Below are 16,419 nucleotides of genomic sequence, written 5' to 3'. Positions count from 1 at the left end.
CGCTCCTTCTGGCATCTGGATCCTTGGTGCTACAGATGCAGCTTGGCTGGCCGCTCCTATGTGCAAGACGTGTGTCCCCGGGAAAGCCCCCCTCTCTCCCTCTGCAGAGGTCAAGAAGCAGCCACAGCCACAGCCAACAGATTTAAAAATGCAGCTCGGAAAGTCCGGGGGCTCTTTGGAGGTGAGGCAGTTTTCTGAGCCCCGGGGCTGAGTTTGGCTGTGATACCTGAGAGGGAAGACGATGGAACCACAGCTCGTCCCGCTGAGACAAGCAGAGTTCACCCAAAAGGCCAACGGCTGGCAGAGTGTCAGATTCCCCACCACACCCGGGGCTCAGCCTCTGCCATCGTTTCTCCTCCTTGGTTTTCATCTTCTAAAGAAAGAAATAGTGTCATCTCTTCTCAGCCTGCCAGTCTCCCACCTGCCTGGAGCACAGGGCTATCCGACCTGATGTCATCTGTGTTGATCATTTGTTTTAGAAACCAGGTAGCAAGAGGGACTTTTTGAGGCTTAAAAAGAAAAGTAAATCCCCAATCTATTTCAAGGAGATTTTTTTAACCCTCTTCCCCCCCCCCCCAAATTTTCATGTTTTTTTCTTTCTTACACTTTCTTTTTAATTAAAGAAACAAAAATTATATATAAGAGGGGCCATTTGAAAGTGGGGAAGAAGGATTATCTAAAAAGGTACATGGGTTTTTTTTCCTATGATGACATGTGCTTGAAATTTGTTCAGGAGATCAGTCCTGAGAGGTGACCAGAGCCTTGGTGGCGGCGGCCTGTCCCACCTCTCACCTGACACCCACAGGAGGGAAGTGTATCGCCATACGCTGAACTTAGTTCACCTGCCCTTAGCTTCTGTCCTTCCTAAGGTGATGAAGCTGATGGATTACATAACAGTTTTGTCCTTTGGCCCACTAGTTCTGGAACTTTCCATTTCTAGTGTTTTGGGTTTCCATACAGGGGTTTAGGAAGGTGTGGGGGCAATGCTTTTAGGGTAAAGGTCAAAGGTGAGGTGGGCCCAATTGGGCCCCAGGCATGGGTGCCCACCTGTCAGGCCCCGTCTCTCTCAGACAGCTGGCCAGATACCTCTTTAGACCAGTGAGGTGGCTGCCCCATTGAGAGTGGGTGGGGAGCTAGGCAGGGGCTGAGTCACCTACAGGGATGCCGTATGACCTAGGCCAGGAGGGTCAGCTCCCAGGGCACTGCTGACCTAGAAAGTAGGTAGGTCTAAGGTATGGACATGCATATTCGCCAGCCAAGGTGTGAGAATCTGTGTGAAGGGGTCAGCCTCCGGGTGACTCAGTCTGCTAGCAAACTATAAAGGGAAGTGACTCACTTCCAACCCTGAGCAAGAACTCCTCAGGCGAGGCTGCCAGCACCTGTCTAGGACGCGGTTAGTTATTAACGCTGCCAGTCAGAGTGTCATGGGAACCAGGGTTGGCCTTGCTGCCTGCAGGCCGTCTGCTCCCCTCCCATGGCTCCTCTCTGCCTGGCCCCAAGAGCAGAAGAGTTTCCTGAGCCCTGTGCTGTGCGGTGTCTCCCTGGTTGCCCCTTGAGGGTGCACATTCCTCAGAGGGTACAAAGAAATGGGTTGGTGAGAGAGAACCAGACCACTTTTTGGGTTCCTGTTGGACGATGAGGTCTGAGGAGCCAGTGGAGTGCAGGCCTTCCAGGAGGGGTGGGTGGTAGCTGGGCTGGGCTGGCCTGCTTGGCCTTCTGCTCCCCGCCCTGCAGGTGCCATCTCCAGAGTTCTGGCTCCCGTGGCTCAGTCAGATCAGCAGTGAATATCCTTTAGGGGGTGAGGGCTGTGTGGGTCCACGGTCTCCACCACAAAGGAATTCAGTCACCTCCCATGGAGGCCCTGGACCTGAGGATGGTTAACTTTGTACTGCACCTGCATCAGCAGGTGACTAAGAAAAGGAGAGAAGGCAGAGAGGCCCTCCCCCTGGCCCCAGACCGGAGGGAGTGCTCTTGTTCCCTTCTGCCTTCCCAACCACTTCCTGGCTGCTTCCATGAGACACAGGGCTCCATGCTGAGGACCTGTGCTGGGCCCTGATGGGAAGGGCTGCCACTCGAGCCTTGAGTTTTTCTTGTCCCTTCCTTCCTCCATGACTGGAAAAGTACAGAATGGGCAGATTCTCCTCCCAGATCCCAAAAGGCATGTTTTATGGCTCCCAAGGGAGGCCCAGCCTGGGCACAAGCTCTGCCCGCCCCTGCCAGGGCCCTGCTCCGCCAACTTCCAAACTGTCAAGAGGACAACAAAGCAGAAAGAGTCAGGGGGGTTAGCTCTCGGGCTCCTGAGCGTCCAAAAAGGAAACCCAGGGCCCAGGGGGAAGAGATACCCTGGGGGTTGGTTGCCACCCAGGTGAAGCCCTCAGGTGCTGGTGGGCAGCACAGAGGAAGTAGGGACACCTTGCCCTGCCTTGTCTGTGGAAGCAGCTCGGACATATGCTCCCTGGGTGGCCCTGTGCAAATCACAGAACTGCCCCAGCAGAGTTTCCCCATCTGTAAAGTGGGAATAATAACAACACCTGTCCTGCTTACTCGGCAGGGTTTGTGTGAGGCCAGCTGAGATCACTGAGCATGTGACAAGGCTTTGGGAGTGGATGAGGGCCGCCCAGGTCGGGGTGAAGGCATTGGGTGCTTATAGTGATTAGCAGCACAGCAAGGCCTGAGGTCTGTGCTCCCCTGGGAGGTGGCTTTATAGGTACCCACCTGTGGCTTAAGAGCTTCATGCACCTCCCACAGCTGATAAATCACCCGCCTGGTGGGTGTGCTTTGTCTGGGCTCCAGCGGGGACAGACAGCCTGCCCTTGACAACTGCAGGGAGAGAGTCCTCTGCCTTCTCCCTTTCTTAGTGGGACCCTATCTCTTGAGGGACGCTCCAACAACCCCTCTTTGGTGGTGCTGAGTCCCTCTCTCAGTTTGCACAGTCTTTGGGTGCTGATGCAGGTGACTTCTGCCCTGGGATTTGTCCTGGTTTGTCACCCTCTTGCTATCAAAGAAAAGACAGGCATGTAGAAGAGTGAAATTTTACCCCATAGTGGAGTCTGCCTTGTTCTCTATCATTGGATGTACATGTCATCTAAGACCTGGCATTTCCTTTGTCATAGTTTATTTGCCTTGTAGAGTTTCACATGTTTGTTGAAGGGATGAAGATTGAGATTTAAGGCAGAATCCCCAGTGGGGCAATAAGTATCTGCTTAGTGCCTTTCCAGTGCCCAGCACTGTGCTGAGTGATGTAGGTACAATCTTTGCTCTCATAAAATCAAATTCTTTTTGACCATCTAATTCCATCTCCCATCCAGAGCTGCAGAATGCTTTAAGTCTTTCCAGATAAATGCTTTCTGCTTGAACACTTTGATGATGGGGAATTTTATCTCTCCTGAGGCCACCCACTCTAACATTGGTAGCTCCAGTTTGTGGGAAGTGCACACACTTAGAGAGTCTCCATCTGCCTATGGATACTTCCTTCTGTAGGTCCCAGGCTATGAACAGGGCATGGGAGGGATGGCACTGTGGCTGAATTGTCAGGTACAGGCTAGAAAGGGATTGATCCCAGGGATGTGGAAGAATCAAAGAAGACCTTGTGGCATTACTGAGACTTGGAGGAAAAAAATGGACCAAAGGAAGGGGAAGGGAGAGAAAGGAACTGGAGGCTCTCTGAAGTAGTTTGAGCAGTACCCTCCCAAAGTTCATATTCGCCTAGAACCTCAGAAGATGACCTCCTTTGAGAAATAGGGCCTTTGTATATGTAGTTGGTGAAGGATCTCTAGATAAAATCATCCTGGATTCCGGTCCTAAATCCAATGACAAGTCCTCAAGAAGAGAAGGGGACATGGAGAAGGAGCTGCGAGGGTGGATCTGGAGGTCAGTGTGCATGTCTGCAAGCCAAGGAGCTCCAGGGACTGCTGGAGAAGCTGGGAGAGATGCAGAGGACAGATTCTCTCCAGAGCCTCTGGAAGGAACCAGCTCTGCTCATGCCTTGATTTAGGTCTTCTGGCTCCCTAAACCGCGAAAGAGTAACTTCCTCTCGTTTTAAGGTAGTAATTTGCTATGGCAGCCTTAGGAAACTGGTACACAACCCAACAATAAGGAACAGATAAAGGTTGGGAGGCAAAAAGAACCATGTTCAAGTCTCAAAATAGACTTCAGGTGGGGGAGCAGGGGAATCAAACTCGTTCATTTGTTAGTGAGGAGCGTGTGCAGTCCAAATGCCCCTGATGCCAAGATGTGAGGTGTGTGTAGAGATGAACCTTTTTGCCAGGACCCTACATGCTCTTCAGAGCCCAGCAAGGTGCCAATCCTGGATCCCTCTCTCTTTGTTTTACCTCTCTCTACTACATTTCCACCAGTTCCTGCTTCTCTATTCATAGGAAAGGGTCAAACCATCCTTAACCACTCATACCACCCTGCAAATACATATATGTATGTGACTTGTACAACGACAGAATTTTGAGATGTTAATCATTAGAAAAATTTATAAAAGCAAGGGAAATATTTAAGAATCATATTCTGTTATATGATGTTTTTATTGTAGGATCGTGCATAGTTATGTTTGCATAATTCTTGGATGTTTCTTTTCTCTCTCTCTCTCTCTTTTTTGCTGTGAGATAATGCTCTAATGACAATCCTTGTAGAAAGAACTTTATTCACATGTGTGCTTATTTCCTGAGGATGCTGTAACATATTAGGATAAATCAGAGCAACATAATTTTTTTTCTCTTTACAGTTATGGAGGCCTGAAGTTTGAAATGAAACTTCTGGGGCTAAAATCAAGTCATTGGCAAGGGAAAATCACTCCTTGCTTCTGGTGGCTGCTGGCATTCCAATTCAGTCTCTGCCTTTGTGGTCACATCAGTAGTCATATCTTCAGTAGTCAAATCTCCCTCTGCCTCATTTTTATAAGTACACTTGTGATTAGGTTTAGGGCCCACCTATATAATCCAGGACAGTATCCCCCATCTCAAAATCTTAATCCCATGGTAAGGTAACATTCATACATTGCAGGGATTAGAATGTGGCTATCTTTGGGAAGGAGGAAAGGAGCAAGGATGTTATGTCTTTATTCAGTTTTTTACTATATCCACAACTATTTTCTCAAAATAAATTCCTGAAAGTGGACCTAGAGGGTAAAAGAGCAATACCCCCATTGCCTGAAAGTGTTCAGTGGATTGAACTGATATCTTTTAATTCCTGTCCCTTTAAGAACATTTCCTACCTCTCCTGGGAGTCAGATTGGATTTAGGGGAGGCAGGGCATAGACCGAAATCCCTATTACAGGAATCATTTAAAGTTAGCCTCTAGGAAGCTCGGGGCTAATGAGATAATTCCCATTAGTAGAGGAAGGAAATGAAGGTGGCCTGCCATCCTTCTGTCTCTAATTTATATGATTCAGTGAAACCTCCACCTCTTCCCCCTCCCTACCCCCTCCTCCGGCTGCCCCTTTGAATTCTGGTCCCACTGTCCACCCGCCTTCTGCCAGCCTGGGCTCCGGTTTCCAGCAAGTCCCAGCATGCTGAGGAACCTGGGAAGATTGCCTTCCACTGAGAATCTGTTCTTTGCCTCCTTCCTGGCTTTTCCCAGAGCCTCACCCAGCTCCCCACACCCCCACCCCAGCCCCGGTGGGATGAGGGCTGGTGCCTACAGAGCAGAGGAAAGGCAAATGCTCTCAACAGAACCACAGGCAGACATGAGGGGACCCAGAGGCCAAAGCTGCTTTGTGCCCCCCACCCCTTGTTTTTTTTAGGAGGAAGGGAAAGAAAGGAAAATAAAAACACAAGAGAACAAGAGCAAGATCACTGTCTTTTGGTTTGCTCTGTTGCCCACACTTTTGGTCAAAGTTCTCTGTGAACATGAAAATCCAGTTTGGGTCTTTAATTAGAAAAGTGTGAAGTAACCCAAACTGGAGGGTTTTTGAAGTTCAGATGGAACCCTGGAAACATATCTGGAAGCTGGAAAGAGGGAGGAGAGCAGAGAGCAGAGAGCAGGAGCCCACCGATAGATGTGTTGCCAGTTTTGTTTATGGGACACCGACCTCCACCTCCCAGACCTGCTGGGGGCAAGTTTACACCCCCAGCCCCATCCTGAGAAGGGTCTCTGGCATGTGGAGGGAGGCATGGCTCTCCCTTGCCCCTGGTTTTTGTCTTTTCTTCCTCTCGCCCTCCCAGAGGGAGGCCATATGGTGGAGTCTTCCGAGTCAGGGCCCAGGGCCAGTGCGGCTCCGGCCCCGGGGACAGTCCAGCAGCCCTGATGCGCCATGTGGGTGGCCTGTTCTGTGGACTTGCTGCCTGACCTCCCTGCGCCTCTGAGAGCCCAGCTGCAGCCTTGGGTAACAGCCTGGCCCTGTCGTGATGGGAGGGTGGCGGGGCACAGCTCCCTACCTCACTTTGGCACAGGCGCCACAAGCCATCCAGGCCATGCTGGGCCAGGACCAGGCAGACCAGAGACGCCACAGGCATCGTTTCTAGTTGAGCTGCTTGTCCTGGCTGTAGTGTCTCTCACAAGAGTGGGACAGAGACCAACAAACCAGGGTTCAAGGAAGAAAGCACAGACATTGGAAGGATGAAAGATGGCAAGGGGAGAGAGATGGGAGTTGGATATCCACATACTGCAGCTTTAAATAAGAGCCAAGCTCAAGTTTGGATCAGCCTTTGCTCTTTTGGAATAAAGCTCTTCTCCGGGTCTGAGCTGAATTGTTCACGGTGGGGACTTCTTAAGTCCCTTGCTCACGAGTCCTGGCTTCATCACCCACTCCCTGATGTGGGCACAAATTCTCAGAACTTTTAGGGAGTATGGAAGGAGGAAAAATCAGGGTGAATCCAGATGCCAAAAACAACTTTACTGATTAAAAAAAGGAGGACAAAACAGCGTAATGGAAGATGGATCTGGACTTTTTGCACATCTCTTAGGTATGGTCTATATCAGGAAAACACCAGGAAGATGACTTAATGTCCTTCCTTCTTTGGAAATGTGCTATTTGTATTTTTTTAATAGAGTAATAAAGAGAAACACTGCTTACTGAGTCTGTAGCACTTAACTCAGTCCTCCAACAACCCTGTGCTGGAGAAGATACCGCTGTTGCTCCTGCCTTACACTTGGCTTAAAGAAAATTGAGGTGACTCACCCAGGATCCTGCCACCAATAAGAGGCTGACCCTGAAGGCTGAGCCCTGATCTGACTCCATGTCATTAAGCTATGATGTCCCCATGAGAAGAGCTACCCGAAGCATTTTCCCATTGGTGGGAATGAACGTCCTGGCTCGAGGTCCTTACTTGTGAGATGACAGTGTTTGTTGCTGGTGATCCACCTGTTCATTTGTCCACTCATTCATTCCCTCCTGTACCTCTTCAGTGTCAGGCACTGAGTGCGGTACCCTCCACGCTGCATCTGACGTGACAGACGTACACCACGGAGCTGGGAGCCATTCAGCAGGCGAGAAGCCTGCCAGCACCCACAGTCTGAGGACAGTTCTCCCTCTCTCCCTAGCCAGTGGGATGACCCAGATCCAAACAACTCAAGGTCCTGTGGTGTCCTCACTGCAGACTGGCCCCTGGCTGTCAAATGTCTGGGTAGACAGGAGAGGCCAACAGGGGACTTTGGGGTCCAGGTGAGGGGAACCTGGCCACATATTCTTCCTGAGAAAAGCGTATAAAGAATGACTCTCCCTCCAATGTCATTGCTGGCATGATTCACAAAGGGGAGACCATTCCTGTCTGGTCTCAAAGTGGCTGTCTGTCTCTCTCCTGTGTCCCCTGCTACACCAGGGCCAGGGCACTGTCTGGCCCAGCCCCCCACTTTCTGTTATTAAATGGGCCATCTAAAGAGAGGAGAGAAAAGGCCTTGTGACCGGCTGCCGGGTGGCCCTCAGGGGCATATTGCACGATAAGAAGAGGACAGAAGGGATCTGGGGTCGGGATACCTATTATCTTTAAAGTCCATCTTTAGGAACAGTCTGCCAGGGCTAAACAAGGGACCCAGGTCTGCGGGGTCGGGAGGGTCTTTGATCTGCCTATAAGTTACAGCTTTTCAATGGAGAACCGCAAAGCAGTCCCGCCCAGGGCCTCGGAGATAACAGGCCTGTGCAATCGCAAACGGCCGGCCTCTTGATAACGCCGGGTTTCATTGAGGTCTGGATTTTGCCCAATGGGAACACATCCGGCAAGCATCAAAGGGAGCAGGCGTCACCCTGTGCAAAGAATCGCGGGCCCTCAGGTGTGTGCGTGTTGGGAAGGGTGCGTGTGTGTGGCTGTGTGTGCACAAGCCGGCCAGTTGGCAATTACCCTCCTGTAGAGCAGAGGCCACCAGCCCTAGAGAGGCCTTCACAAGTCGTGAACTTCATTCCCTCATTCTGGCTGGTCTGGTCCAGCTCCTAGGGTATCCTTGCATATGGTAATTTAACATCTTAAGTATAAGGGTTGATACTTAACTCTCCGTCATTTTGTCCCTTACTCTATGTCTCAAAGGCAGCTGATATAAAAAGTTTAATGGAGAGGAGAGGTGGGCACTCAGGGAAGGCAAGACCCAAAAACTCATTGTTGGGGAATCCCAGACGTATCCCTTTGCAGTCTTTTGAAGGTTTTTCCATGGCATAGAATAAACTCACCCATCATAGTGGAAGAATCGAGATGTTAGCGATGGTGGAATGACACAGGGTTGGGGGAGGGTGAATAATAAGGTTATCCTTTTGTAATGGAAGAGTTAATGGATGAACTGATTGAAGTGTGGTGTGGGGGATGCCCTCTTCCCCACAGACCACCCCCTTAGGCTGGGCCTCTGAGCTGCCTCATATTTTATCTGGGTTGTACATCACGTATTGGCCTCTGGAGACCAGAGCCGAGAAGCAGCACGATACAAACAGAACATCTGGAAGCTTTCTAAGGTTTATTTTTTAACACATTTGCAAGAGTCAGGACATTTGCACACAAGGTTTACAGGCTGGAGGGAACCCAGGGATCTGAGTCAAGTGGGAGATGTATTTTGACTTTGTGAGGGGCTGCTTAGGATGGGGAAGGAGGGTGGGAGCATCGCAAACAGCCAGCGCCAGCAATAAGGTCCTCTGTTCCTTGGACTCACTTGTTGCAAATGATCAGCTGTTAGAAGTCCCTAGGCACAGAAAAGGGATCTAAAATGGGCCCTGGGTCCCTTGTCTCTTTGGCACTCCTGGTAGGGAGTAACTGCATTTCTTCTTTGTCCCAACCAGCTTAAATGGACAGAGAAAATGGAAGGTAAAATCCCTTGGGAGTCCCTTGGGGAAGGATGGGCATGCCGGCAGGTTCCATCCCTGAGAGTCTGGGAGAAACTTCGGGACTTGACTTTTTCTATATGCTTTATACACTTACACCTGTTCTCTTATCTTTCCATCTGCGCTAGCCAGGTGGGGCACAGAGACGTCATTGCATCGCAGTCCCGCAGTGACTTGGCACATCTAAGACCCTCAGAGCCTGTTAGCTCTCCCCTCTTCCTCCCGCTTCTCTTTCTTGTCAGCTCCTTTTCTCCACTCCCCACATCGCCCCCTAATGGCATCCTGGACTTCATGGTCCTGGCCAAGGGAAACAAGGAGAGGCGTGGCTCAGCATTTTAACAGAGCAGGCTGGGAATGAAATAAGGAGGGAAAAAGTCCATCCCTGAAGGAAAAAGAATTCATGCAGGATTTCATCTTTCCTTTTCAAGAGTCAGGGCGTCAGCGTCTTCATCTCTCCCTCATTCCTTGTCACTGGTTTCTCATTTACTCGTTTCTGCTTCTCCATTCCACCTCAATTATAGACCCATTGCCAAGCTTATTTTCAAGACTGCATTAAATATATATGGAATTTCTACTTGTTCAGAGGGTATCTTTGTGGGAGGATCCTGGTTTCTGTGCCCATAGAGTTTACCAATAAGAAAGAGAGCATAATCTCCTCATCCCTAAATAGGGCCCATTGTTGAGATGGTTCTTTTTCTTGTAGTTTTTGGCTTTTAAGAAATAGTGTATTGCTCTCCTATGTGGACTGGAGTGCAATGATCAGATCCCAGCTCACTGGAGCTTTGCCCTCTGGGGCTCAAGTGGTCCTCCCACCTTAGCCTCCTGAGGAGCTGGGACTGCAGGTGCACACTTCACGCCAGCTAATTGTTTTGTTTTGTATTTTTTGTACAGACAAGGTTGTGCTGTGTTGCCCAGGCTGCTTTTGGACTCTTGGCCTCAAATGATACTTCCTGGCTCGGCCTCTCAAAGTGCTGGGATTACAGGTGTGAGCCACCACGCCCGGCCGAGACGGTTCTTTTTGATGGGTGAGCTAATGTTTATTGTGTCTCATGGGAGCTGGCTTATTGTGTGCTGTGTTTACGAGGGGAGGAAACTGAGGCTTTGTGTGGTTATTCATGTGAGAGACGACACAGTGTCCACCCTCTTCTTATGGGAAGTGTGCTGACACAGCTGTCAGGAATTTCGCCCCATCTAGTCACTCATCTGGCAGGTTTGATGGTGGTTTCAAGTCTACCCCAGTGACTCTTACTACATTTTCTGCTTGGGAACCTCTCATGTCCTTCCCATAATCAGGAGTCTGCGCCTTCATCCAGCTCAAAGCCAACAGTTTCCCTTCAGAGCTTGCTTGCCCCTGTAGCGGTTCTTAATTTTGGCTGCATGTGGGACTCACCTGGGAGCTTTCACTGCTGCCTCAGCCCGCCCTCACAGATCCGGATTTAGCCAGGCTGGGGTGAGGCCGAGGCATTGGAATTTTGAAAAGCTTCCCAGGTGATTCTGATGTGCAGCCAAGGTCAAGAAAGAACCACTCCTCTGGGGAAGTGTTTCTCAATCATGGACGGTGTTACCTCTCCCCCCAACCTGGACAGGTGACAATTCCTGAGACATTTCTGATTGTCACAGCTTGGGCATGCATGGATGGTGGTGCTTTGGCATCAACCTAGTGGGTAGAGGCCAGAGGATGATGCTGAACATCTCATAATACACAGGACAGCCCCCTGTAGCTAAGAGTTACCCAGCCCCAAATGTGCCCAACTGAGAAATCTTGCCCTAGGTGAGTGGTTCTCACACTTGAGTGTGCATCAGAGTCACTGGGCTCTGCTCTCAGAGGCTTTGATTCAGAAGAATTTGCATTGCTAACCGGTTCCCAGGTGATGCTAAAGCTGCTTGTCCAGTGCACGTGGAGAACCCTTGTCCGAGAATGACTCTGAATCCTACTTGCCTAGACTGTGCTCCTTCCAGCACCCTTTGAACAGGCTTCCTAGAATTCCTGGTACACTTCAGCTTACGTTTCATTGGTCAGATTTTAGTCACATGGCTGTATACAACTGCAAGGGAGGCTGGATAATATAGGTAGTCTTTTTACTCTGGGTTGCAATGTGCCGGCTCCAAGTTAAGAGTTCTGTTACTAAGTAGAAAGGGTAAAAATAGCTATTGAGGTGTACTACTAATGGCCTATTTCCATATATGCATGCCTAACCTTTCCTAAGGGTTATTATTTTTTGGGTATTCACCATGCAACTAGCTGCTTTTCATGTATTAGCTCATTTAACCCCAAGAGCTTTGCAAGGTAGATAATAAAATTACCTCTATTTTGCAATGACAAAACTGAGGCTTTAAACCACCTGCTCGTGAGACAGTTGGAAAAATGGTGTAATTTAACAGCCCACTTCGAAACCTGGGCTGATCCCCGCCTGGCTTGCTCTCAGACACCTGCACTTCTCCTACTGAGCGTGCAGGGTGTTGGTCAGAACTCTCTGAGCCACATTCTGGATCCCAGCTCTACCTCATTGTTCTGTGTACCTCTACTGTGATACCTCAAAAATCCGTGGGGGGGATACGGATCACTTTCTTATTCCTGCTGTGATAAATGACCACGAACCTGGTGGCTTTAAACAACACACATTTATTCTTTTATATTTCTAGAGAGTGGTTTCAAGTGGGCTAAAGTCAAGGCATCTTCAGGGCTGGCACCTTCTAGAAGCTTTAGGGGAGAATCCATTCCCTTTGACCCCTTCCTTGAATCCTTCCACCCTCTCACACCTCCCACTGCCACTGTCCTCAGCTCTCCCTCTGCCTCTCTCTTACAAGCTCATGTGTAAGGTGCCCCACCCCCCATAATCCAGGATAATCTCTGCATTGCAAGATCCTTGACTTAATCGCATCTGCACAGGCCCTTTTGCTGTATAAAGTGACATTCGCAGGTTGTGGGCATCAGGCTGTGGCTACCTCTGGGGGCTGTTACGCAGCCAGCACAGGAGTCCTCTTGCTACTACTATTGTTGCATTGCTCACCCCACTTTCTCCCGGGGGCTGTTCCAGACACAGACTGTGTCTATAGTTCAGTTCTGTCTGGGGGTTTTAACAGAGGGCAGAGGCAAGGTCTGCAGGCAGGACTGTGTGTCGCTGAAGGGTTTGTCTAATCAAGCACCCGGTGGCCATAGCAACAGGTATGGAAACAGTCAAGTGGTAAGGGACTGGCAAGGGGGAGGTGGGGAGGGCTCCTGCCCTAGAGGTGGCTGTGTCACCTCGGCCAGGTGACTTAACCTGTGGACCACAGAGGAGCACACAAACAGCAGCTATGCTAGTTCCGTAGCGAACGTGGGTAAACCTGCTCTGTGACTCTGTCAGTGGCTGGGTGCCTTCTAATCTCTGTGCCTCCCGCCACCTTTCTGTGGGCTAAGGCAGGCGTGTGGTTAGCCAAACACAAAGGCGAGACCTGGAAGAGCTGGGTGTGGGGAGGGAAGGAGGGAAGGGGGAGAGCTAGGATCTGCCTGTGGCCCAGCCCCCTGCTCCTTCCCTGTGTGGGTGCCCCTCATCCTCCCTATGTCTGCCTCCCCACCCCTCTGGGTCTGCCGTGCTGGGGTGAGAGTCTGCGATGATGGTGTGTGTTTTGCTTTTTATTTTACTTTGCAAATGCCTCACAACATTCCCCCGTGTTTAATGTCCCACTGCCAAGTGCATACGGTTGCCGGGCAACAAGAAGGAAGTCCCAGTGTGATTCACCCGGCTGCTGCCAATTAATTTGCAAGCTGCCTGCGTCTCCCAGGGGAAAAGGGTTCTCAAGGACCCTCTCGGAGACAGCTCAGAGGGCTGCTGCCCAGGAGAGGAAAGGAAACCAGAGACGGTTTAGCAGAATTTTGGGTTTGTTTGGGATGTTTTCAGGTCTGAATGAAAGGTGGCGGATATCCAGAGGGCCTGGCCAGCACCCGGGGTGGAAACTCCTGGTTTCCCTCTTCACCACCCATCCGAGGGCTCCCTGGAGCACCTGAGCACCTCTGTGTCTGCACACTGGCTGCCGTTTTTGGATTTTTGTTCTTAAATGTTTGTAGGTAATTCTAAAATGAATGCTGACTCTCGCTGTCTTGAAGCATCTTCTGACATCCAGAGAGAAGGGCGCCAGAGATGAGGGAATGTCACCTCATTGTGTCACGGCCTCTGCACACATCCCTGCCAGGGGCACTGGCAAAGCCCACAGGAAGGAAAGCTCCGGCACCACATCTGTGCAGGGACACGGGGGGCCTGTGGTGTCCTGAGCTACTGCTGTCCCCCGTGTCATGCTTACCCATGTTGCCTCTGCTGAGGCCCAAGAGGGTGGTTTGTCTGTCTGGTTGATTTCCACATCCACAGCCTCTAATCCAGCACGGTGGTTGTGAACACGTGGATTTGTGCTCATCTAGGTTCACAGTGTCTGCAAGAATTGAGACCCACAGCCAGCCTCCTTCCCACGGCCTAGGCCGTCTCTATCTGTGAAAGGCCCCTTCCTTGCCTTGCTGAGCCTAATCAATTTAAAAATGAGGAAAGTCCTTGGGGGAAATTTGGTGGTGCTGAATCCACAGGAGAACGTCCATGGCGACCTTCTCCCTACACTGACCACCCCCTTAAGTTGACCTAATTTTCACAGCCCGGACATGCACCACACGAACGTTTCAGTTCAGTAGGCCTAGTTACTTATGTCAACCACCTACATAGGTTGACCAATGTGTGACAGTGCCTTGGGTGGTCAACTTACAGAGGTTCTATTATATTTGTTACTCATCAATGGGGGCTGCTTGGGAGTGGGTTGGAAGTGAGGAAAGTATAAATCTGGTGAAGATTCTGTGTACGGGAGGTCCTTGAGAGGTAGAAATAGGCTCTTTTTTCCCCCCTTAACTAAAATATTGAACTATCTTTGATTCAGTAGCAAGAACGCTGTGGACCAAAGACAGTAAGTAATGTGATGCTAGCCCCTAAAGATGTCTGTTGGAAAAGCAGAAGCCGGAGGGGCGATGCTCACTCTTGTCCTGTGATTTGTTCCACAGGCTGGGAAGGACCGACCAAGGGCTGCTCCTCTGTCCTCATCCACGTCTCCCCCGTGAAGGGTAGTTGAACTCACATGTGCCACCAAGACCCCTGTGAAGGACCCGGCTGAGGCCAGGCTGTCTCTTGAAAGGCAAGAGCTCTGGATTCAACCAAGAATTCTTTTGGAGAACAAAGAAACTTCTGGATCTGAGGAGACATTTGGGTAGAAAGCAAGGACCTTCAGTGAGAGGTGTTGCTGGAGGAAACTCACCATCCCAGACCTTGACCTTCCTTCCTCTGCTGCTCCCTGCACCCAAAGCCCTGTCCCCAGCACCCAAAGGGCTTTCTACCACTCCCTTTCTTGCTCCCCATGTCTGCCCTGCCTTTGGACTCAGCAGTTCTTGTTTGCCCCATTATCTTGCAGCCGGATGCAGAGTGAATAGTTAACTACACTTAGTTTCAAAAGGGATCTTGGTTTCTGTTCCCATTCCTTCTGAAGAGGGCAGTGTCCGTGAGTAACAAGCAGCCTCAGGAGGGTGTCTCTTCTCATGCGTTTGGAATCTGGACCCCGGGTTCCAGAGTGAGGCACGGACCAATGCAGGAGCCCGCAGGCTCTCAGACCACAGGGCCACCCGAGAAGGCCTCTGCCTGGGAGCTGACGTGAAGGCTGGTGTTCTCCATGTTCAACTCCTTGGAGTCACACACAGATGTCATCTGCAAGGGCACAAAGTGAACACTGTTGTTCATTCCCGCTGCCTACTATGACACAGAGGCAAGATGTGAAGACCTCCTTCTCCCAGGTGGCAATCAGAGTCTATGCCAGATCGTGGTGCTTCATGACAAGCTGGCCAGATGCCATGGCTGGTGGTATTTGTTGAGGATGCCCTTCCCCCAGTGTGTGCTGGTCACACATACACACCTATCAACAGCCCGAGATTCCTCTTTTTCTTTTTACCCTGTGGCCACCACATGCATGGTTAAAAACACTGCCTAAATGTCTATCATGGGTCAACTTTGGCCAAAATGCAGAGCCAAAGATGTTTTTACTTTCTTCCAAAGCAAATGGACAGCTTGCTTTTGTAAAAAGCAATAAAGCTTCCCTATGATGTGTTTATACGGCTACTTGGTGACTTCATTGTCTTCTAAGGGGAGTGATGGGGTCTTTTTGAACGTCTGAGGCTCACAATGATTGAGGAGAGCCTCTTAAAGATGTAGAATGCTGTTCACCTTCTTTCTTCCCTGACACACAGTTACAGCCGTGTGTTGCTTGGATTCCTTCAGGCGTCAAGGATAGAGATACACTATGACGTCACAGGTGATGGTTTATCCTCCGGTCGCAGTGGAAGTGGGGTAGACAGGTAGCTGCCCAGCTAGGCCTTTCCAGAAGCCCAGGGTCATTCAACATACCTAGAAACTGTAGATATTTTCTAGGGAGATCAAGAGCAATAACCTCACGATTATCTTGATCCTTTGCTCAACAACAGGATCCACTGCCTCTGAGTCTAGAATTCTGCAGTTGGTGATGAGCAGAGAGTGGTCAATTCTTCTCACTTGCGCAAGACTAAGGTATTTCTCAGGATGAAGGACTCTCAGTGGTAAACCCAGGACAGTCGTGGGCAAGTTAGAGCACCTGCTCACCGCAGCTAAGGTGACCCTGCCTCTGTTTCTAGGTTACCGGCTGTAGGTGACCAATGCTGTCAGTTGGCTTGGCCAGTTTCTGTTCCATCATGTCACTGGCCACCTGGCAGCCATAGATGGATGCACCAGTGCTGACCAATGAAGTTGGTTCCAGAATGGCAAGGTTGCCTGATTCTGCGTAAACACCTGGGTCTGGAGAACCACCCTTGTCCTTCCAAGGGTGCTATGGATGGTGGGCGTGGCAGGTTGATGTGTATCAGGGGTTCCTCTCCAGTATAGTCCTACTAATGAAGGTGAAATTAAGCTCTCTCATTAGAAACAGAACACTTCATTAAGAAACAAAAGCTAACACAGCCACTGGGAACTGGGGGAAATATAACGCACGCATGTGCATGTGTGTGTGGACACACTTGCGCACATGTACGCACACACTCCAAGCCTCCAAACCTACATCTTTGCTAGACGGAGTCAAAGAGCTAAAATCTGGAGGATGGTGTTGTCTGGAGAGCCAAAGAGTTGGCTAGAGGATTTCCTGAAATT

The 16,419-nt window shown here is 50.2% G+C and overlaps 1 long non-coding RNA gene across 1 annotated transcript in view; it reads left to right on the top strand.

The window, feature by feature from the left end:
* LOC128570301 (uncharacterized) overlaps nucleotides 1-15,282 on the top strand; it is a 149,613-nt gene extending 134,331 nt beyond the window's left edge. Inside the window, exons 3-4 of the long non-coding RNA XR_008375544.1 lie at nucleotides 10,136-10,269; nucleotides 14,262-15,282. This is a non-coding gene — a long non-coding RNA (uncharacterized LOC128570301). The remainder of the gene's footprint in view (nucleotides 1-10,135; nucleotides 10,270-14,261) is intronic.
* Nucleotides 15,283-16,419: the final 1,137 nt, after the last annotated feature.

Source organism: Nycticebus coucang, chromosome 18 (assembly GCF_027406575.1).
Source record: "Nycticebus coucang isolate mNycCou1 chromosome 18, mNycCou1.pri, whole genome shotgun sequence".
NCBI lineage: Eukaryota > Metazoa > Chordata > Mammalia > Primates > Lorisidae > Nycticebus > Nycticebus coucang.
This window is presented reverse-complemented; position numbering and strand designations above follow the sequence as displayed.